This window comes from Gigantopelta aegis, unplaced genomic scaffold, assembly GCF_016097555.1.
Source record: "Gigantopelta aegis isolate Gae_Host unplaced genomic scaffold, Gae_host_genome ctg2707_pilon_pilon, whole genome shotgun sequence".
NCBI lineage: Eukaryota > Metazoa > Mollusca > Gastropoda > Neomphalida > Peltospiridae > Gigantopelta > Gigantopelta aegis.
Window position 1 is genome coordinate 11,757 of NW_024533004.1, and position 25,700 is coordinate 37,456.

The 25,700-nt window shown below is 30.8% G+C and overlaps 1 pseudogene; it reads left to right on the forward strand.

Annotated features, from left to right (window-relative positions):
- The first annotated feature begins 1,008 nt into the window (after window positions 1-1,008).
- LOC121391600 overlaps window positions 1,009-25,700 on the forward strand; it is a 35,920-nt pseudogene continuing 11,228 nt past the window's right edge.

A 25,700-nucleotide genomic window follows, 5' to 3' on the forward strand; every position in this document is an offset into this window, starting at 1 on the left:
TTTTGAGATCTTGTGTTTGTTATTGCTCTTTAATTATATGGGTGGGTGGATGAATGTCTCTTCACAGTCAATTGCTTACCACACACAATATTTAAGGATCACTTTCATGATATAATAAAGTATTCAATTTTTATGGATAATGCCTACCATTGTAATATTATATACTTGAGTAGGATAATAAGTCTGTAGGATTGCCAGTTAGCATACACTTGAAGGGAGTAACTAGTATTTTTGGAACGTTATGTACATCTAGTGGTTGTCCAAGTTATAATGGAGATGATAACATTTCAATATGTTGTGGTTATGATAGCCAAGGGTGTCGTTAAGGAAATCTTATACAAAATGGCTATTTCTGAAACTGTAATATCTATGTGCCAAGATAGCTATAACAGGTATATAGAGAGAGTCAATATTTACTATACTAATCTATTATAATTTTGGTATTTTCTAAGTTTTGACATAAAGTTATGTATTGTTATAGTTTTTTGAGGATATTAGAGCAGATACTGTATATTGTAGTGGGGTGTGGTATAAATATATGAAAATTATAGCACATTATGTACTAATGTGCTAAATTGTTGCCAGAAGAAAATATTTACATTTGAATATTTAATCTATTCTTATTTTTTAATTGGATGCCACACAAACTGTAGCCCTTAAAAGTTTTTTCTATATACTTAGTAGCAGGTGTATCCTCCTTGAATAGTAACAGGCATGATATATACATGATTGTGAATGGAAATTTTTGTATATATATATGTGTGTGTGTGGTGTGTGTGAGTGAATATAATTATTCACTTAATATAAGGTTATTTTTGTGAGCATGTACAAGACAATCGTGTTAATAAATAATATGTATAGTGAACTTTATGAACTATTTGGACTTATGACAGCTGTACGTGGGGTGTGTATGTGCGTGCTAAAGATAGCTAGGAAATAATTATGCCATTGTTATGTTTTATTGTCTTTGTCTATTATATTTAGACCTATTCAAATTATCAAATAAGAATGGATTCTAATTTAACTGCCAAGCAAGTCCGTCAATTGTTTATTGATTACTTCTGTGCTCGTGATCATGTCTTTTATACCATCTTCATCGACAATTCCTCTAGATGATCCAACACTTTTGTTCACAAATGCTGGAATGAATCAGGTATATGAATCACACACGCACACACACGCACTGTATAGCAAGAATTATTGGCAAGCATAAAAATAGTTGTGTTGACTTTTTTCATGGAAATTTAGCAATCTGTAGTAAAATTCCTAAACTTGCCAAATCACATACTTTGACCATACTGTCTTTCTGATCTACATGCCCAATACATTTAATGAACATGTAATTATTATAATATGTTTGACGTATGAAAACTATCCACTTGAACATGATTATAGTAAACATGGTCACTAAAATGGACAATATAGTTATTGTATATCCTCCATTCCTACACTGAAACATAATTAAACAATATCTAATATGAATACCAAGAATTTATTGTCTAAACACTTTGTTTAGGATTGACCCTTTTATAGGGAATAACCAACAATGTCCAGTATTTGCTATCCTTTGAATCAACGTAGTAGTTTAGTCTGTTTTTTATAAGCTATATGTCCCATGTGGTTGCTGTTATAACAATGTTCCCCACAGTTACTGTACGGAAGACCTATAACCAGGGGCGGATCTAGGAAAAAGTTCTTGGGTGGGGCCTGGGGCTAATTATTCATAGAAGTGTGGTTAATCTTAACTAATTAAAGGCGTGGTTTATCAATCATCACTAAAACAAAACAATACGTCTATTCTTATCAAGAGAGGCAAATTCATCAATTATCTTATTGTAGTCCAGTTGCTGTGCTACTTCCTTATCTATTGCTAAAGTACCCCAAATTTGAAACAGATGTGGGTAGTTTTGGTTTGTACACATGGTTGATGTAATAAAGTAACATGGGTGGGACAAAATTTTACAGTGGGCCTGCCCCCCCCTCCCCCATAGATCTGCCTCTGCCTCTATCTGTAGCTAGCCATTGGTAGACTTGTTGTCACCTTATCCTTTTAATTGCATTTTGTAGGTGATATTACACTCCAATAGGTTTGAAATGGTGTAGTAATATGATAGTAGGTCCTACGTACATGTCTATTACAGTGCAGAGTGCTAGTGGTAAACTTCGAATAATAAACAATAGTTTTAGACATGCTTTTGCTAAAGAGAGGCTAAATATGTTAACATGTACATGTACTCCTGAGATATATCTATACTATATACTCTATATTGTATAATTTGCCGGTTTCGTAGATTAAAAATATTAATGAAATAAGATGTTTACATAAGCACATGATTCTTTATTAATAGTTCATGCTGCCTTCTCACAGCTAATAAGAACATTATGATGTAATGTGATGTCTGTTATAAGGAACTTGATGGAGATTATTTGACGTTAAATCGATTATTTCATATATAAGGGTTCTGTGCACATACAATAGATGTAATTGTTATATTTTTTAGTGACGTAAACTATCAGTTTACTAGTCTATGACGAATGGATTAGTAATGTTTTCTTAATTGACACACTCACACAGGAGATGATACTATCGTAGTAACATCTGTAATTGCAGTCAATTGGATTCTTCACTCAAGCTATATGTGTTTCCTAGCATTTATATGGAATTACATATCCACCTGCTCTCTTGTCAGCATAAATTAACACCTGTAATAATTGTTAATTGTCTTCATTCAATTATTGGATCTGTAGTATAAATTGTTATCTAACTCTACTAATAAGTTTGCAAGCTTCCACATAACTAGCATAAATGTTACATGATGTTGGTTTGTTTCAACTTAATAATACTAATTTAATGTCTTTTATATTTGAACATATCAGTACAGATGTTAGCCAATCTAGTATAATCATATAGTATCTTTGTACTCTCTACTTTTACAGTCAGGTGGTTGTTGCTATAACGACAATTCCTAAGGTTGTCACTATGGTTTTACTAGAGCCTAGCACTCACTGCGGTCATTTATTTTCTGTAATGGTCCAAAGCCATTAAAATGGATCATGTGCTCTGGACCAAACTTGTGGTCTATTAGCACTCTAGCAACTAATCACTTTTTTATGGAACCAGACTTAGTCAGATCTATCCCTTGTCACCTAGATACCTAAGAGTGTATTATTGTAATGGTGTGTAACCAATGTCTGAGATTGTAACCAAACTATTAATTTACAATTATTAGTTCCACCTCTATTAATGATACTAGTACGTATATTGCTAAGCAACTAGGATATGTTTGAGACAGCTGGATATCAAATTATCACACTACTATAGGTTAGATATAATTTAACTAGGTTCTATTAAGATGATTAATCAAGCAACAAGTTAGTACTGTTGATGAAGTGTTTTAATATAACTATTTGTTGCATTAACAAACCCAGTGCTGTAGTTGTGGAGAATGTAGTATTTTTATTATATTTTATATTCAAGCTAACTTATGGAGGAGAGAACAAACAACAGATGTATTTTTATGTGAATTATGATGACCCATCAATATTACTGATGACTTAGTGACCTTGACTTTCCCTCATGCGGTCGTTTAGTTGTAGTATGTGGGTGTTTGCTACTACTGTAGTTATTCCTCCGTCATTCCAATTGGAGTGATATTAATTCGATATATTAAATCCAATTTGTTAATTACATATCTTTTCGTTTTCCCACTCTAGGGTGGCTCTGATTTATAGTATAATTTGGTGTATCTTTTTAATGTATGATTTTGGTACAAATGGTGTTTTTTATTTACTTATTTTCATTAGTGGGATTGTTGAAATGTATAGTCACAAATTATTTACAAGAATTTTAATTGATATTATGATCTGAATGCATTAATTTGCATTTCCATGTTATGATAATTATTCCTGTCTAATTGTTTACTTACATTTGTATTTACCTCTATGCATCTTTGCATATCTCTCTCTCTCTCCTCTCTCTCTCTCTCATCTCTCTCTCTCTCTCTCTCTCTCACTCAGTTCAAGCCAATCTTTCAAGGTACTGTAGATCCTTCATCAGACTTTGGTCGTCTTACTCGAGCCGTAAATTCTCAGAAGTGTATTCGAGCAGGAGGCAAACACAATGACCTTGATGATGTAGGGAAGGATACTTATCATCATACGTTCTTTGAGATGTTGGGTAACTGGTCATTTGGAGACTACTTCAAGGTAAAGGGATGTAATGAGTTGTATTGTTGTATTAATGTAACATAGTTATATTTTTGTACTATCATACTAATTGTGTATGGGTAAACTCCTGACACAATTAGATTCATAATGACTTTATCAACACGAAAACTGATTTCAATACCAGTATCAGGAAATCATTGAATTATGGCACTATTTAAAGAAATCATATATAGGACATGTTTACTTGTAGCCATGGTATGGTGTTCTAGGATACAAAGAATGACAAAAACAGACCGAAGACGGATGCCTAAAGTTACAATTAATTATAGTCTTTAACCACAGTTTATATAGGTAGGGTTAGTGTGCTAGCATAGCGCATATAATGCTGATGCAGCAATATTACTTGCTGTTCGTATTAGTCCAGTATTATACAGTGTTAATACTACTATAATACACTACATTAGTCCAATGTTGTACAGTTATTAATACTACTATAATACACTAACTAGTCCAGTATTGTACAGTATTAATACTACTATAATACCTAACATTAGTCCAGTATTGTACAGTGTTAATACTACTATAATACACTACATTAGTCTAGTATTGTACAGTATTAATACTACTATAATACACTACATTAGTCTAGTATTATACAGTGTTAATACTACTATAATACACTACATTAGTCTAGTATTGTACAGTGTTAATACTACTATAATACACTACATTAGTCTAGTATTGTACAGTGTTAATTACTACTATAATACACTACATTAGTCTAGTATTGTACAGTGTTAATACTACTATAATACACTACATTTAGTCTAGTATTGTACAGTGTTAATACTACTATAATACACTACATTTAGTCTAGTATTGTACAGCGTTAATACTACTATATACATACGTTACTGGGTCGTTAGTACATGTTTTGTTATTATTTTTGTGGTGTCTGACCAAGTATGTTATAAGACTTTGTGAGGTTAAGACAAAGTACACACACATGTGTTACCAGTTGTCAACATGCTGTTGACTTTGAGGTTATCTGATTAAGTTAGGAATATTGGTCTGGATTTATTGGAGTCAGGCTTCAAAGAAAAAGGGCTTTGCATTAAAATCAGTGTATGCCTTAAATGAGTAATGATGTCATATTAAATATGTCAATACTGCATATTATGTTGTAAAAAACTAAATTAACAGAGTACACAGGATGGGTGTGTTCCAGCTACTGAAAACTCAATGATAGAAATTAATTGTTTTTCCAAAAAATAAGTTCTGTGGGTTTCAATTGTTAGAGACTCTCGTACATTTTAATGCCGCTATGTCAGGAAGAACACCTGATAATATATCTCTTCTACTACTACCTTGTACTCACTCTAAACCACATATGTGTAGATGTGTGTTTATTGTACTGAGACCATAATAATGCACTCTAATTACATTGCTATTTGCAGCTGGTCTCTCTAGCTAATGTATTTGCAATATACAGGAAGACATTACGCTGTATTAAGCCATACTTTTTAGTTGAGTATTATGGTATTTGAATGTGTAGATGAGATTTTTAGCATCATATGTTATAACTACAATAAAGAAACCATAGTGTGGTAGTTCTTAATTAAGGTATGTTTGAAGATGTATATGTAATTTATCTGTCTGTGTATTATGTCTGTCTGTCTGCCTGTGTATCATGTAGTTGTCTGGTTCTTATTGTTTGTCTGTCTAGTTACAATTATGTAGTTGTCTGGTCCTTATTGTCTGTCTGTCTAGTTACTTGGTTCTGTTCTTCTTTTGTTTCTATAAATGTCAAAACTCTATAGAATTTCTTTACTTGTTATCTTTATATTGATTGTTTTAAAGACATTCTTTGCCATGACATTATCTAGTGCGTGCCTTAAGTAATTTGTTGATAGCATTTCCATCATAGTATTATTACTCATTTGCTCTAGTATCATGGCAACCATACAATGTTATAATTGTCCTACACATGTTGGTCCTCCACCCTTGGGAACTAATAAAGACTGTTATGGTAAGTATGTTAAAATATGCTTCTTTTGAAAGCGCTTATGGAGTCCATCAATTTTAATGATGTGGTGTTGAACTGTTAATATTAACATTGGTAATTTGAGTTTAGTATGAATATCGTCTTATCATAGTTATTAATCTTCATAGCTTAACCTTTTTGGTTGTAATGTTTAAAGTCTTGTATGTAGGATATATCCGGTAGAGATGGATTGTTTTGATAGAGAAGTACGTTGGAACCTGGTTTGGATTACTATAAGCATTTTGTTAATGAAATAAGTAAACAAGAGAAGTATTGTTTGTTTGTAATGTAGGATCAATAAATGCTAACAATTTATTTAATGACATCCTACAATGGAAGAGATATCTCCCTGTAAGGATAAAGGATAAGATGGGTGATAGAAATTAGTGTAGGTTGTTTATGTGGGTCTTACGGATTATACTGAGTAATAACTGTTTACTGTATTGGTTACTATAACCATTTGGATCAATGTCATAAGCTATTAGGTACCAGCCACAAATCAAGTTTTTTTTTTGACTGGGATAGTTTTTTCCAGTAGGGAGTAGATTAATATATGAAGCATGCTAAGTTACGTTAATAGAAGTGGTGTATCATATTGCCGCACTCTACTTGTACTAACAGATGGTCATGTTCTCACTATGGTGATCACTTAGATATGCTAAATTCGTAGGACATAGTCAGTCTTGTGTGGTATGTACTATTGTATGATTTCTGCTGTTTGTCAGATTTTTGGCTGCAAAGCTCTGGTGGGGTCCTCATTTATTATGTTGCTATGCAACAAGATGGTATTTTGGGCGAAGTCAAGTTAGTACATGACTATGTACTAGATATGTAGTTAATTATAAGTACACATCGTAATTGCATATGAAAGAAACCTTGTGTATGTACGTACGTGTTTATGTGTTGACTAAATGATGAAATTCCTCAAGGCAAATTGGATGTATTTCTATAATAGAGAGCAAGTGTTTGGAATGATGTGATGAATTTGTGTCAAAAGAACGATAAAAAAATCACAAAAACTTCTTTTGTCTAGTGAATGGGAAAATTTACAGCACCTTGAATTATCTCATTAGTGGGTTGCACGAGTATATGTAACTTGAAATTCACCAGGTGTTGTTTATGATTTGGTCACTGAATTATGAGATATATCAGCATACGTATTGCAAAGATAGTAATGGCATTTTAATATCATTGTTTGCTACCTAGATATACTCCATTCTTGAATATTATTAATATGGAACTAGTACCAATGAATATAGAACATGCTTTTATAGAATTTCATCATAAAGAGTTCTGCTGTTAAAACTATTGTTGAATAAATAATGCTTTGTGTGATCTTATCATTTCAATAATTTACATCATTTATTCAATAGAGTGATGATCATTCTATTCATGTCATGTATTGTTCCAATGCAATAATTCTAAAGATTATTAAAATTCAATATAATAAGAACTAAAGAGAATTTTCATACTTTTTCAATAGCTAAACACTTCATTGTGATCTAGTCACTCCTCATACAGTTCTTATTTTTATACAGGAAGGTGCTATTAAGATGGCATGGGGTTTTTTCTCACTGATGTATTAAAGTTACCTTCAGACAGGCTTTATGTGACTTATTTTTGGAGGTGATGAGAAACTTTGTCTTCCTGCTGATAATGAGTGTCGTGATATTTGGCTCAAAGTAGGGGTAAGTCATTTCATAACAGTCTGTTTTTTGAGTATGACAGGGAGTCTCTATTGTTTTACTAAAATCCAGTTATGTCTTTTGGTAATGAAATTGGAATTTGCTTCATTTATGATGTGTACATGTCTAGTAATGCTATATAGTAGTTACAGACTTACAAGTGTAGACATTTGGTTTTAATGGTCAATTTTCGTAAACCCCAATCTATTTACTATGCAGTTACCATGACAACTAAAAGTCAGTAGAGCATTCTGTTAATAAACTGATTCAATTGAAGGTATTAGATTTCTTTGTATAGTTTTAGTAACATCTGCTCCCAATTAGATGAGTGCAAGTGTTTTTTTTTTATTAGAGACAATGGTCATATGTAAACATGATAGATTGTACAACTAAAAACTACTGCCATTTGTACATGTACACATATACATGTACATGTTTACATGAACTACACATTGGGACTGTTCATCTTATCTTTGTGTTGTATTATATAATTGCCTGGGTGTTCAGAATTTCTTGAGATGGTAACTGATGTCTGTAATGTCTATAATGTACTGTCCTTTGCAGAGGTGCTGTATTGTATAACATGTTTTAAAACATGTACATTTAGTTTCCTTAATAGTATGCCAACAAATGAACTTATTTGACAATGATTTGTTAACATCTGTAATTTTTGTAATTGAGACATTTTCTATATACAACTTTATAAGCAAATTGTACTCAAGTTTATTGTGGTGTTCTTTAGTAGTCATTGTATTAGTTATTTTACTTCAAACTAATTCTATACATACATACATACATATATGTGTTCGTATGTCTGTCTGTATGTATGTATATAGTATCTGTTATTATATTAGCATATTTTAATGTGATCTCTGTAACTACAGCTTTTAGTTACCATATATGGTCATATGATATATTGCATATGGAAATCCTGAATTGGTTCACGAAAACTTTCAAATTCCAGGACTAGGAAGTAAGCAACAGTGAACTACTATGATACAATTCTAAATTCTGATGTTACACATTAATGACAGTTTCCTTTACACTTTATAGGCCTTGTGCATGACACTGACTAACATTTGGCTTTCAGGTATTCTTTGTTTACTCGCTGACAGTTTTTTCCTGTTGGTAATTTCCCTGATAACGTCATAATTGGAATGTGCTACTAACTAAGATTAACTGTCACTTCTTCTAGTTTTGTGATTTTATATAGTATGGTTTCTTTCCTGTTGATGGTAATACTGATATCCATAAATTTTATTTGCTGGTATTGTAAAAATGTATACTGAAATGTTTTGGGAGTCCATTATCAGTGGTTATTACAGGGTATATGTGTAAGAGTAGGATAATTAAGTTTCTTAACAAACTGTCTGGAAAGTTGTCTGTATTGGGTTAAGCTATCTTTTGTCTGTGTTTGTTTAGTACAAAACATCCTACTATATTTTAATATGTTACTGTTTAGTTATCTTTATTAAATTATTGTTTGCTATGCTCAGTCACTTTTCTCACTTAGTTTGTTGTCTTAGTGCCATGAGTCATTACATAAACAATTTAACACTAGCACATTACATATCAAACTTTAATAGTGTTTAATAAACTCTTTCGTCATTGTCTAACACACACATCCTTCCTTTGAACGCCCAATTTCTAAATTCAAATTTCGTGTTTTTTTACGTAATTTACATTTCTATAGTTTCCCAAAGAATGTACTTATAAATAAGTACTAAGTTATAAACTCCTAGAAGTATTGAAGATCACTTAGTAAACATCTGTTCTTCTCTTTGTACTTCAATAAATTAATTATTCCTGGCTAACATCAAGCCTAAGGCAACCTTTTATCTTAATTGTTTTCAAGGCCCACTTTTTAATATCCAAACATGAGGTTAGATGCTCCTTGAACTTTGCATAGCTGTGGTTGTTTTGAGGTTGTGAGTTGGTCCAGAGTACACAGACTGTCTTCTTTCCCTTCTGTTAGTTTTTTATTAGCCAGCGTAAATGAAAAAATAACAATAACAATAGTAGTACAAGGGCTGTTTTGGCACTTTAAACAAAAGGCTTACAAAGCCATTAATTAACCAACAATTAAAATTTTATTCGGAGACTTTGTTCAGTAAAATAGATTCATATTGCATGTTGTTTTTCTGTCTGATTTGACAAAAGGGAATGAATTTTTGTGGTTGTTATGATAGTTTTGAGGCCTCACCTTTTGTCCTAACAAGTTCTTTTATGATGTTTGTTTTCTTTGCAGTTAAACTATCTACTTGATGTGGAGATTATAACTAATATGTAGTCCATGTAAGTAGATAGTTCATACCTATATAAATGCTGTTTGATATATGATACTACGAGATCATATATGAACAGGTGTAGCTTATTCAGATATCTCATTTCCTTGGGGTTAATTAGATGTGATGATGTCATTTTCAAAGTGATGATGTAAATGTTGAAGTTCAGGTATGAACAGCTGACAGTGAATTAGTAGATTATGAAGTAGTTAGTTGTTCTGTTTACATTACTTACTATTAGTGAGTGGTAGGTAGTTAGTACTGAATGGAATAGATAACTGGAAAAATAAACAAAGATATGTTTTAAGGGAGAAAGTTAATTTTGGTTATGTATTGTTGTATTTAAGTTGTATTATAAACTTATCAAATACAATATCAACAATGAGGTACATAACAGTCATTGTAAAACAGTGACAAACAAAAACTACAATTAAATTTTTGTCTTATTTTTAGAAGTTCTACTGTCTGTTTCATTCATAGTGAATAGTGATTTTAAATATCTGTTTGCTAGCATATCAGTAACTATGATTTTCTTCTCATAAGAAATTGTTATACACTTTTGTTATGTATCTGTGTTAAAATGTACTTTTCTTGAAAATAAATGCAATGTGATGTATTATGATGACATAGTGTCTATGGTTAATAGTTTTAGTGATTCTAATTCTGATTTCACTATAAGGTGGTTTGTGAATTATTATAGGATATAGGTGGTGGTCTGAGTTTGTGGAATAGCAAGGAGTGTATAGGAGACAGAGAGCACTCATGTATTCTTTGAAATTTTATAATATATTTTTACTGGCTTCTTTCTACACACTAATTGATGAAGTTCCACAAAATGATTATATTACTATAAGATTGTTACAGGAAATATATATACATATATAGACCTTGTTTTGTCCCCCAGATTATGTCTTCTCAGTGTAGGTAAGGGAAGTTGCTTGTGTAAGATATGCACTTTTAATAATAGGTCAGTATTTTTTTGAAAAACTACCAGTCTGGAAAGTTTTCGTTAGTAGAGTGTCAGTTCTCATTGTTGTTGTATTCTTGATTTACAAGGTAAACAAGTGGTGTGCTAAGCTGTTATGATAATTACTGCTTGTATACAATTGGAGTAAATATGGATATATTAGGAGCTGTAGTTTTGTTAATGTGTGTGTGTGGAAAGGTTGTGATGGATCATTGTATATTATTATTTGTTTTTAGTGCTGATTAGATCAGTAGTTATTAAAGACGATTGGCGTAAATCAAGTGTTAACAATAATAATTATAATTACATGTACATATAGCATAACAAATTATACCATAACAAATGATGCATATGTAATTAGGACATGTTAATTGTTTACAGAATTTAATTAAGATAATTCGATAGTAAAGTTAAGAACACATTAATGATAATAAGTTATTTTATATGGCCAACAATTCCATTAAAGTATTGATCATAGATAAAGTAATTATTATTTTTAGACTTATAATCTTTCATTGGCTACTAACTGCTATAATCACAGGCCAAGCTTATTAGCTTGACTTTAGTGTGATCACAATAGATTGGTATAGCTATAAGTATGACCCTATCGTTGTTTATCTTTACGTGATGATTAGAAAGGTATGTATTTTTACCAGATATAGCTTTCCTAGTATGTGGTCTATATTTTAATTTTAGTTTATTTGTGCATGACTTAGAGAAATTAGTTGCTAAGCAATGCTAACTGTTGTTATGACAAATAAGTTATAAGGGTTACCGCTAGCTGACCACAGAGATACGATACTCTCGATGTGAAATTAGTGATACAATCTCTACAAGTGGACTTGTGGGACTGTCACTTGTACAATGAAAATCAATGAAGAAAAGGACTAACTGAACATAAGTATAGTCTTTCAACTAGCTAGGACTCTGTAAAACATATACCTTGTTATATGGAATCCAATCTCACATGTAGCTATGTACATTATCAAATATGGCATTTGTTTAGAATTTATAGTTAGTAGTTTACTAAGTAAATGTTGCCTTGATAGATTAGGTTCCCATGGAAATGTATAGATAGAATTGTTCTGTGACAATAATGACAAACAAATAAACAAACAAACAAACAAACTAGACAGAAAAAAAACAAGCAGACAAACAGACAAACAAACATTCAGGCAGATAAATGTATATTTATTATAGAGATTTATCTTGTTACAACTTGTGGCAGTACACAATCGATACTAGTATTGTTATTACTATACTTATCTTTGTGAATCCTTTAAAATTAAGTTTGGAACATCATATTTCCTGGAATATCATTACGTTTATTTAGTTAGATTGTGTTTAGACTATGCATTAATAGTTATCTTCTAAGAATTTCTATTCATTCTATTGCATTCTATTCAATGCCCACCTTGTATTAGTTCCCATTTTCAAGAATACTACTTAAAGACGGTTGTTCTATACTCAATACTACTTATAAAATCATTCAAGATTATATATGTATGTATGTATATATATATATATATGTATATATATATATATATATATATATATATATATATATATCATGTACATGAACATCCCTTTAGTTGCCATAGTTATAGTGTCAAACCACTGTATTTATAGATCTTCTTAATGTATCTTGCATGTTACATATGTTCTTGGGAATTATCATTCTGGGAAGATAGAGCTACTCCCACTCTAATTATGAATTATGTCATTGCCACCTGTATTAGATTTAAATATTGATATAGGATATATATATCTCTGTTCATAGTCTTTCACAATTTAGTTCATTGTGCAATTAAGTTTAAATCATTAAAGTCAGTTTTGACTGATGAACTGCATAATAGTTAAGCGTGAAATGACTTAATATAATCTAGCTGATTTAATTGAGTTATTTTATCTGTCAATCATTAGTTGCACAATAATATTATTAAATGATTTTTTTACGTAACGAACTAACTGAAGTAATTAGTGTTTTCATTCATTACTTTTATGTACTATATTTTTATCTATTCTCTTAACAGACTATCTTCAGATCGGGTTCTTCCTTTTGGCGTATCTGACAATTTTTGGGAGATGGGTGAAGTAGGACCATGTGGACCTTGCTCTGAGATTCATTTTGATCGAATTGGGGGACGATTTGCAGCTGATCTTGTTAACATGGATGATCCTGATTGTCTTGGAGTTAGGAATGTTGTCATGGCATTCATGCAATTCAATAAGTGAGTGTTTTGGGTGAGATAGACAGTCTTGTAATTGTTTGGAAACCACTATGTATGGTAACTATGGAGATTAATTATACTGTATACTATAGCTACAAATGCACTGCATCCCATCAAATGAATTTGTCTCTACTGCAAGTGTTAATATGGGTATGGCTGATTGCATTTCTAAACTGCTATTGTTTTATAACTCAAGAAAACAGGCAAACCAGACCATTACCAACAAATTTTGTTATATTTTATACTTTTCTTCTAATTTAATAAGATCAAAAATTAGTTGGTAAACACGCTGGTTTGATGACACCTTTACTCATACAATTGGAACATTTAATGTAGTATATACAGAAGTTTGAGCGGGTTCAACTGGTTTGAAACATTACAAATCTGTAGAAATCCTAACTTTATTACTTTGCAAACATTTTACAGTTCTTTGTTTCCTATGTTAGCATAAGCTACTAGCTATCATAATAACAATAGATTATACTTTACAAACTGTTTAACTTTTTATGTATTCAACAAATTTTCATATCCAAACATTGCTAGTTTTTAAAACAGCTTTAACTTTCACAATTTGCCAACTCAGCAAAGTAATCACTGCTAAATTGTATGAAAACTTGGTATGACATGAATTCATATTCAAATCATTATATGAATTGTTATGATTGTTACTACTTCCTTCTTACAGTTACTTCATGCCAATATTTTCGGTTATAACATTCTATACTGACCTATATCAACTCATATAAGGTTCACTGTAATGAAATACTAATTGATATGATTGTAGCTTGAGTGTTACTGGCTGTTGTTGTCAGTTGTTAATATTACATACTAGAAGTCATTAAAATGCTCATATTATCAATCCGTATAAGTTGTAATGGACATTGTCTTGTCATATTATTGTGCTCTGTGAAACAGTACTGGAGTGTGTGGTTTTTTTGTTTTTGTAGTAGTAATCTTGTATAATGAAATATTGATACCTGTTGCCAGGGTCACTGATGGTTTTTGTGGCTTATAGAGATATAAATTACTCTAATATCTCTGGGTGAAATTTAGCGGTTAGATTGGTCAGTAATGTGGTCATTGATTGTAGTATAAGGTTGCTCAGTGAAACAATAGTTGTTATGTTCACTAGTACATGTATTGTTATATTAGGTATAAATTACATATGGGGTAGTACTGTAGTACATTGGAAATAATACATGTAGTACATTGGAAATAGTACATGTAGTACATTGGAATTAATACATGTACATTGGAATACTACATGTAGTACATTGAAAATAAATACATGTAGTACATTGGAATTAATACATGTAGTACATTGGAAATAATACATGTAGTACATGGAATTAATACATGTAGGTAGTACATGTACATACATATGTATACAAATAGTGCATGTAAATTATATGTAAATTCAATGTAGATTCATTACATATTAAATACGCAATAGCTGTGCTTATTGTAAAGATATTTATTTACTTCCTTTTTTGAGATTGGTTCTAGTATAGTAAAGGCTCTCTCAGTGCATTAGATAGTGTTTCAATTGACTCAACATTATAGTGAAGATGACAAATGAATGCTATATTATTGCAATACCATACAAAGTTTTACCAAATGGGGAGAAAGTAGAACAGGTGCAATCAGATGTGTGTGTCCCCAGGTGTGAGAGGCTGAGATCATTAAAATGGTTCATGTGTTGTCAAACTCCAGAGTGAGATTTAATACTTGTGTTATGATCATTGTTCCCTTGGCATCCTCTCAACACTTTATGGAATCTTGTGTATGTCACTCTCTTGTCTCCAAGGTGATTTAGTCTTTGTTTTTGCAATAGTGTTAAAAATTGTCTTTAATGTTGTGATCTTATTAACTTCTGTTGGCAATTTGTATATATGATAGTTCATTGTTTTGTCTATGTTGATGTAAAAAAAACATCTGTGATCAATTTAGTCAGTGCTCAACAATGTTGTTTATGACAAATACTTTTATTGTAGACATTGTGACATCTATATATATCTTAGTTCATGGAACTGTCTGTAGTTGCCATAAGAAATGTCTTATATCACATATTAAACAGATCTATGTGGACTTTTTTATTCTACCTTAACACTCTAATAGCCAAGTGCTACCTTTGAACATAGTAATTGGGAATAGATAAGTTGGGAGAATACCTAGGCTTATATCTTTTAACATTGTATTATCAACTAATTGTTCTATAGACTATGATCCTGGCTCTTAGAGACTGTGGTTATATGTTGACTGAGCTGAGTAGGAGAACGATGATGTATAACTAACCATACAGTGTAGGTGGGTAGGACACGTGGCCAGCTCAACTAAGGATTGACTTAGTTAGAAATACATTTAAGAAGTTGATCGAACCTTGAGTAGTAAAATTTATTTTTCTCTTGTATATAGTGTGGTTTAGATGAACATGCTTGGTTACTTTAATAAAGTTATATGTATAATCTATTGACCATCTGGGCTAATTGTTATGATGTTTGGTGCAGTGTTTAGTAATACTCAAATTTCAATAATTACTTAAGTTTGCTTCTAATGTTTGGAAATTATTTTAATTGCTTATAATTTTCATGTGTGTCCTTACTAGGCTCAGTCATTTTTTATGATGTATATGTAAGCGTGTATTCATATCAAAGCCATTATAGTAATTGGATTTGAAATAATTTATGAATGTTGTGATTTCTATGTTATTAAATAGTGTTAATTCCTATCACACGCAGATTTCATTGTTATTGTTGTTATGCCATGACAATATATGTTTACCAATGACTTGATCTAAATAAGGATAGTATAACATGTATTGTACTATCTATTTCCTGTTGCATATAAAATTATTGTAGCAATCTCATAAGAATTTCTCAACAACCAGAACTAGGATATTGTGATATGATTAAGTGGTTGCAATTGTAGTGTTTTTATTTCCTATCTGTTAAACCATACACATTATCAACTGCATAATAACTAACACATAAGGGAATCCCTCCTGTAAACCAGGATAACAAGTGATGACATCATTGATGACACAAAAATGATGACATTTATTGATAACTGATGACAAACTTTAAGGTCTTCTCATATTCTCAGGAAAAGCTTGAACTTACTCACCAGACAAATTAAGTTTGTGTTAATTAATGTACCCACTTGACAGACTTCTCGATGAATGAGCACTTTGGTATAGATGAGTCTTCCAGTGTTTTTGTTCTACTGATAAGTGAACAAACTTGTCTGACAATGTTTACCAAAGATCTTATAAAGATGAGAAAAACCTTCTCTTGGCTGTCACACCTTAGCTACATTATTTTCAGTGTTTTCAGCTTTGCTTTAAATTGCCTTCAATAATTAATAGTCCATCATATTCCTATTATAATGTTGTCTAATGTGTTTTTTTTATTTCCTGGACTATATCAGATTATACAAAATGGTCTTATAGAATGGTTTTAAAATTAATAGTTTTCTCTGAATCTTAACTTTTTTATATTACCATTGGGTCTTATTTACATAATCTGGATATGACACATATTGACCATAAGTCTCTAATAAAGTGTTTATCTCACCTGTTACTTACCTTGAGGGTAAATCCATTTTACTTCACTCTATGTGTGAACTGACAGCTTTAGGTTTCTGTACAGAAAGAAGAGGGCCTATTTGTAGTAAAAAGGATAATAAATGATAACTATTGAATTTACTATTCTTTTTGATTCAATTTTTCAAGCTATTTGATTAACAAAAACGTTTCTAGACTACCATATGGTTTAGTGGTGACTTCAAGTTTTACAATAAGGCTTGGATGTCAACACGTGCAGATGTTGGGTTTCCTTAGCCCTGGCTGAGGCAATCACACGATGATATTATAGGAAGAAGTAAAAGTAGAACGATGTATATTTCCTTAATTGTACTTTGGTAGAAAGACTTGTTAGGATTGACCAATTAATTACTCATAAATATTAACAATTATTCTAACAAATCTGTTGTGTAATATCTAGCATTTTAACTGCTAAGTACTTTGAAGTTAATGAATATAGAGGCTTAGATTGAAGGAATATAAATATGTTGATATTGAAGTATATATATGCGTGTGTGTGTGTTTGTGTGTGTGTGTGTGTGTTGTGTGGGGTTTTCAGATCATGTAACTGAATTATTGATCATGTGCATCATTATTATTTTGTAGTAAGATGGCATAAAGATACTCAACATTATTTGTAGGATGGAAGTGTAGGAGGAATTTCATTTATGAAGCAAGTCGTCATAGAAAAATGAGAGCATCAGAGACAAAAAATATAGATTATAACATTGAAGATAAACATTTGTAAAATGTTGTGTTAGCTGTTCTATGGTATTATAATTTAAGCGTCATGGAGAGAGCAGGCTGTCTGATGAAATGTTATACTGATAAGTGTGTTTAGTATACACACTACTATGTTTGTGCATATCATATTACAAAGAATGTATTATGTATAAATTGCATTATCTGTAGACTGGTGACTAATTCTTTAGCTAGCATTGTCATTGCTGCAATCAGCACCTCATTCATTACATAAGGACTACTGACCACAGAAACTAATATCATGTTTGATATTACTATTGATTATTTTACGTTAGTTTCTGTAGCTGTTTTTAAGTATATATATTACTTTTTAAAAGGCTCCAAAATAAAGTGAAGTCATTATAAAAATCAACTCTATTGTACGCAACAAACTCTCAAGGTTGTGTCAGTTATCAATTGTATACAATTTGAAGCAATGACTTTGTGTCTTAAAGGTACTACTTAATATACATAACATACACCATACATATAAAATGTTTATATACCACTAACTAATACACTAATGATCTCTCTGTGTAATACTAAGTAGGACTGCTAGTCTCTTCAAAAGATACCACACATTTATTCAAGGGTAGTATAGCAATAATAACTCGTATTAACATGAAGGATTGACAGCATATTATCCTATTTCTGTTAGATCAAATTGAAAAGGTTAAAGTTTTACACTATACCCCTCTTTGGGCGTAGTAACCTTATTTAATCATGCATTTAAACTAGTATTGACAGTTATAGTAGTAGCATATTTAAACATACCTGTCGATATCGTTTTTTGCTGTGCTTTACTACTTACGTAAATCACCACTAATGTTACATATGTAAGATTTTTGACTAAAAATCAGAATTTAGTAATTACTGGTAATCTGATCTGTCTAGAATACGTGTTTAAATGGGACACTAATATGCCATAAAACATCATTTTTTGTTGTTGTTATTTTATAGAAATTATTCATCTCTGTTTTACTGGATTTCAATCACACTTATATGAACCATATATGTGTGTATCTCATTCTCTAGAAATTTAAAATGCATAATATTTCTATATAAATAAATGAAATAGTTATTGTTATGTTGTCTAGAAATTTTATACATTCAAACACCAGTTGAACAATCTATCATTACCATAGACCTGTATGATTTAGCAGATCTACAATATACATACACAATTAATATATATACTATATATATATATATATAATTATATATATATATATTTACTGCAATATATTTGACAAATTATAGAGCATTTTTTGCTAACAAATTTTAATGGACCATTATATTAGTCTATTCAGTTTGTACTGTTGTACATGTTGTTTGACAGTTTTACTGTCACATTTCAATGGGCAATTTTTAGGCTCTCCTCATACATTCATTTGTTGCTGTTTGCTAGATATCTAGATGCAACATACCATGATGTATTGACAGCTCAAACAACTGTCTTTTCATCATGTAAGAGATGATAGTTCAAACTTGTAAACTTAGTGAGATGGTACTCTTTATTCTCTTTCTTTTTAGCTGTTTAAATATCTTATTTACATGATATGCAGCTGTGCATATAGTTTCAGTGATATATGATAGAAAGAGATATTTCTCTGTGCCCCTGTAATTATTGAGTTACGTTAACGATCAGTTGTTATTTCATACTTTTCTAACTCTGTTTATTTAGATCCAATTTACATGTTTTGAAACACATCAACTCCTACTAGCTAGTCCCTAAGAAATATGTACTAAATGAATCAATATGTGTTCAATATCATATTAGTGTGAAACTTTTAAGGGGTTGTCACTTGGATACAAATAGTTTCCTTCAAATAACTTATCAGAAAGCGTAAATATGATAATTATATTACTCCTGCATTGATGGCATCTATCTAATCTACATGATAGCTATCATCAAAAATATAGCTTATAGTTAACCCAGCCTGCTACCATGGTTTAGATTAGATTATTAATTTGTTCAACAGATTATTGGTATCTCCCACTCTGTAGTCATGCACCAATGTTACTACCTTAATATATGGTTTCTATAATATCTGATAGATAATGCTGATTAGTATAATTGCTGGACTGTTACAAATCACCTCAATTGTAGTGAGTTATGTTAACTTGTCATAACACAAACTCTTCATGAATCTCAGTACCGCTAGTTATGTAATTATGTGTAATTCATATCTTGTTAGTTTAGCTGTATATTATGTCCCATAATAAAAATATTGTATTTTGTATGTAATTGATGTATTTAAAATATAACAAGCTAAAAAGTCAATGTGAAGTGATATAGTAATACCAATAATGAGGAATAGTACAATATATTATCTTCATTAACTATATGTTATATTTCTTGTATAATATAAATAAAGTAAATGAAAAGTTAAAGTTTTAAAGTCTGTTAGTGATGGATAATTGAAAGAATGGTAGGCACAGACAATTAGGATGATCAAATTATAACAAATAGCTCATTTTGCCAAAGCAAGAACGCAATTATCTTGTTAACAGCAAGATTGTCCATATAATATATTGAAATAGGAGGCAAATGTATGAGAGAGAGGTTGTATGTTTTTTAAGTTATTGTGGGCTATCAAGAGTATTCGTTACATGTACATGTATTGACTAATGAGCTTTATTATTGTAACTTATTGAAGTTTTATGTGATAGCTGACTTTCTTGTTGTCAACAATGTTATTGAAGTGGTAGGTTTGTTCCTGTAAATAGTAACAGTAAACTAAATCTAATAATTAACAATTTAAGAGTTGCCATTGTTAATATAACGCAGTGTTTAGTAATTTTTGTTAAGCATGTATTGTACAAATTACAGACAGACAATATGTTATAGTACATTTGATGATGAAGCTTTAATTGTAATATTGCTATTGATAACCTTTATTGTTCTCTCTGTTACTTGTAAGGTAATGACAATTAGTATTGTGTGGGGGAGTTGTTATGTTTTGTTATAAAATAAGGGTGACAAAAATCCCACAGAACGGGCAAAATATAACAAATGCCTTTAAGTGTCTACCTGCTCATAAAACCATGTATGATTATTGTTGAAAAGTCTATAGACCTGAAACAAGACCATGATTATCTTTTTTATGGGTGTTTTTTGTAATAGTAATGATCATGTACATGTCTTTATAGAGATTGTGATATTGTACACACAATGTAGGTAGATAAGTGTGGATCATTTAACAGCTATCTTTATGGATATGTCACGCTCTCAAAGATATCATAACAGCTATGATTCAGTACATATAGTGTTGTGGGATTGCTATGGCCATTGTTTGATGACGATAATGGTAATAATTTGTAATTGTGAGAAACAAAGAACATTATATTTTTCACATGTGACAATCTTGTGACCTCTGATATGTGAGATAACTATTATGTATATTGCGTATTATTTCACAAGATCCATTTCATTACTCATAGCTAGTCATATATTGGTTTAGTGCAATTTGTCGGGATATTGACTTTTCGATACAATATAATTATATTCATAATTGATTTAGTGTTTATCACAAATCTAGAATGTCAATTGTAAAAAACAAGGGAGAGATCCCATCCACTCTATTTAAACAGAAATTTACATTGAATATATTGAAAAAATGTCAATAGTTGTCTCCTAATTGAATAGTATGGACATGATATATTTGTTGTATTGATAAACTTTTTGGTGTCTCCTAATATTGAATAGCCTTCTTAAATTCCACTTTATTTCACAGAATTTGTGTCCACTATTTTGAATAGACATCTACCTAGTATTCTATCATAATTGATCCAGCTGTTTAGATAGTTCTATATTTTATATTATTTAACATAGTTACATTACAATTAGTGATTATATTATAGTATAAACTGGCCTTGGATGTCTTCAGTATGGAACTGTATTAGACAAGTTAGCAATCATTTGATCTCAGACAATGTTGACATTTTAAGGAAATAAAGACAAATGACTTGTTGATCCAGTTAGAGGCATCACCAATGGTTACTATGGAAATGATCATACCAGACATGTCTGGAATTTAGTTGAGGAATCTTGTCGCTTTTGTTGTGTTTTACCGATATTGAGTTTATCATTGTAAACCAATGTATTGTTATTATTGATTATATTCTTATGTGGTCTTATGTAATACATTTTCTAAGCGTTAAAATAGTTGCAATAAGACTACTATACTGCAGGTGATGTAAGGAATAGTTTCTATGGTAACCCTACTAACAGAAGACATGCAATAGATATGTCGAGGAAGGTCGCGTCAGTTTTGACCAAATATAGCAACTTTGTTGGTATAAAATTACAATAATATATTACATTACATAACATTATATAATCATTATTATTAGAGTACTCTAGCATCATGCGTGCAAAGGGCTATAGCGTAGTGGATTCTTTGTTTGTGACCAAAAAAGTGCTATTCTAATAGACAGTGGGTGGTGGTGTGGTTGATATAGAGTGTACTGAAAAACACTGCTCCTATTAGGGACATATTATAAGTAATGCAATAACTTGAATGAGATAAGAGATGTCTGTTGAACTTATGATTTCAATTATTCCATCATCTCAATGTCAGACCCTATTGTAACAGGATTTTGTCAAACTAAACTGCTTGATTTCTGATTATTGGTAATATGGATGGAAAGATGTGTAAATGACTGTATGATCATTGTGGTCTGAACTGGACACTTATCTACTTTTAATTTCAAACTTGGATTCAACTTCAGTAGAAAACATCCAACTATTCACTTTATCTATTTTGTTTGTAATTTAATACAAAGGATTATCATATATAATTTATTGTATTGTGTTTTTTCCATTGCAGAGAACCCAATGGTGGATCTTCTCCCCTTACCTAAAAACAATGTGGACAACTGGTATGGGATATGAGAGAATATTGTCTGTATACAAGGCAAGAGGTCTAACTATGATACTGACTTGTTTGTACCATTATTTGAAGCCATTCAACAGGTAAATAATAATATTGTATCTATTCTTTTAAAGACTAATACCCATCCTCTTTTGAGTTGTAGACTCAAAACCCATTCTTAGTGATTTAGAGACTGAAATCCATGAGATACTAATATTGAAAGAATAGCTGTATTAGATTGTGTCTAGGTAAACACAAACAAATCTATAATAGCTAACTGAACAAATGACAGAGCTAATATGATGAGATAAGAGTTCTGATTATGAAGCCAACTTTTAAGCAGCAATCGTATGACTAGCATAAACAATAGAGCACAACATAATTAGTCATTAACAATACAAACTCACGAGATAATTAGTCATAAATAAGGCTTCATTTTTGGGGTGTTCTAAGTAATGGAACTATTGGGTATTCTATTTGTAAACTAATGGTAGTAACTTGATATTGACATGTGGTCTTCTCTCATTATTTCTCCCACTTCCCTTCCATTGAAAGTATAAGGAACTGCAGTTAGTATCCTGGTAGCCATGACAACTACTATTATGACCTCTTGCTTGGTTTTCTATAGCATAGACCACATTAAAAGGGCTACATTACTACAATAGTTATTACAACTAAGAACTTCAGTAACTCATTCCATTAGATATGATTATATACTAATGTTCATGATAGTAATAGAAGACAGGACACAAGATCTTATTAGATGTGTACTTTTTGATATACTGGATTTATAATATGTACTGTTGTTTTATGATGTTTATATCTCTATTGTATTCTAATGTATTATATCGTTGTCTAAGAATGCTATACCTGTTCATGTTGAGAATGACTGTAGAATTGACAATGTCATCAATTTTATTTGGGTGTGACAATGTATTTACAAATTTTTTTTGTGAATCACACTGATGCTTTATGTTGTTCTTCGTCACTATTTCTTCTTAATCTATTATACTTTTACTATTAAAGGTATTTTCAACAGTTTCTGAACTTTTGGTGAAGCTGGAGAATGTTTGCATGAGCATTTGTTAATGATATATAAATGATGCAGGTCATGATGCAAAGCAAAGAATGCCATTCACTTTTTATGAGATTTCTAATTTATAACTTTTCCTAAATAGCTAGCATTCTAGTTTTTAGATAAAATTTCCAGACTTTCAAGACCTTTTATGGGGCAAACCATTTCTCTCTAGTTCATTCCTAGCCAGAGTTATGACACTAAGTTAGTTGTCATTCTCAACTAGACAGAGTATATAGTTTGTATTATAAAATTTATAAAACTTAATAATTATCCATTTTCTCAATTAGATTAACAACAAATGAACTGTTAGATAATGAGAATGTATATTCATAATTTTAATTCCTTTGACAGTATAATATTTATTTTTAAACTTTTGATTTGATAAGCTTCCTCTTGAACAATAGATCAGTTGCTATAGAGAATCAATGCTCTATCATTTCTATACCTTTACCTACTAATGTTAATTGTGGCAACTAACTTGGTGTTTAATAAACAGATCAGAATTAGAAAATTTAATAATTTTCTGAGCCACATGTAAACATTATCATTGTATTTTGATTTATCATGTACAAATATTTATAAATCAATGAAATTAATACACTTAATAAAATGGGTTTATTAAATGTCTTCATTATTATATATATATTATATACACACACACACACACACATATATATTATAACATACATAGTATTATTACATACATACATATAATATTCTATATATATGTTGTTGGTGTAGAATTTATCATGTAGTAAAACTATATTAAGTGACATAATTAGTTATATATATCTCGTCTTTTTCCACTTAGAAACAGGTATTCGTGCTTATACTGGGTAAAGTTGGCAGTGAGGACATTGATGGAGTAGATATGGCATATCGCGTAGTAGCTGATCATATTAGAACATTAACTATTGCTATATCTGATGGGGGTAAACCTGATGCTACTGGAAGAGGGTAAGCACAAATAGTCATAGCACTTGTGACTGGTTGAGTGATAGAATAAGTGATGGGTTTAAGCTAATTAAGCCTCATACATTTAAAGTCTGTGTTTAATTTAAGCGTCGTTATCATTTTATTGCAGCTGTCATGTCGTTGGTACTCCCCTCCCTAATTAGTGGTTCCAAGGGACAAATTATAGCAACCACAGACAGTCCCTCTACGACTATCTATCATACCACAACAGGTCCCCTTCTGTCCACAAGTAGTTTTTGTGCACAATATTGTTTATTTTATTAATTAGAGTTATATATAGTTGAATAATTGTTGTTAGTACTTTTAATAGTTAAATCAGACTTATATACCAATAGTAGAGGTATTGTACCTGAATATTCATATAGTACAGGAATTGTATATTTTAATACAAAGTTAATACATTTAGGTTCAAATGTTTAGGATCTAGGGTATAGTACTAATATCTCATTGAAGTATGGTCCTCTTGTGTTGTATGAATAGCCATTGCATGCAGTGCTAAAATTTTTTAAAAATATCAAACTGTCTCAGGTTTGATAATACTGTATATAAAGCAGCTGAAGTTAAAATTGGTAGTCAGTTACAGGTCATAGTCACAATCTCAATAGCACCAAGTAAATATCTCGAGATTTTATGAGATAGCAGTAGAGAAAATACAATTGGTATGATACCATTCGTTACACAATGTACATATTTGATCTGCCTCATGAAGTCAACGAATACAGAATATTTCTGCTTCTAGTCTCTATCAATGCAAGTGTGTTTTCTTCACTCTTGTGACTTTATTAATGATTATGAGTTATCTCACCAATGATTCTAAGAGATGTGGTCATGTTTTATCTTGCTTAAAAAAAAGACCCACATAATCTAATATGTTATTGGTAAATGTAGTGAGTATAAACCATATCTTAACATTTTGGAGTTTTGATTTAGAGTAATATTGTGTACTGAACAACATTAATAACTTCCCTTTTACTTCTAAGTAATGGCGTCAAATGTAATGAATTAAGCCAGCGTAATGGTCTCTCGGAGGACAACCAAACTGTTGGCATTAAAATCCATCTTTGAACTAT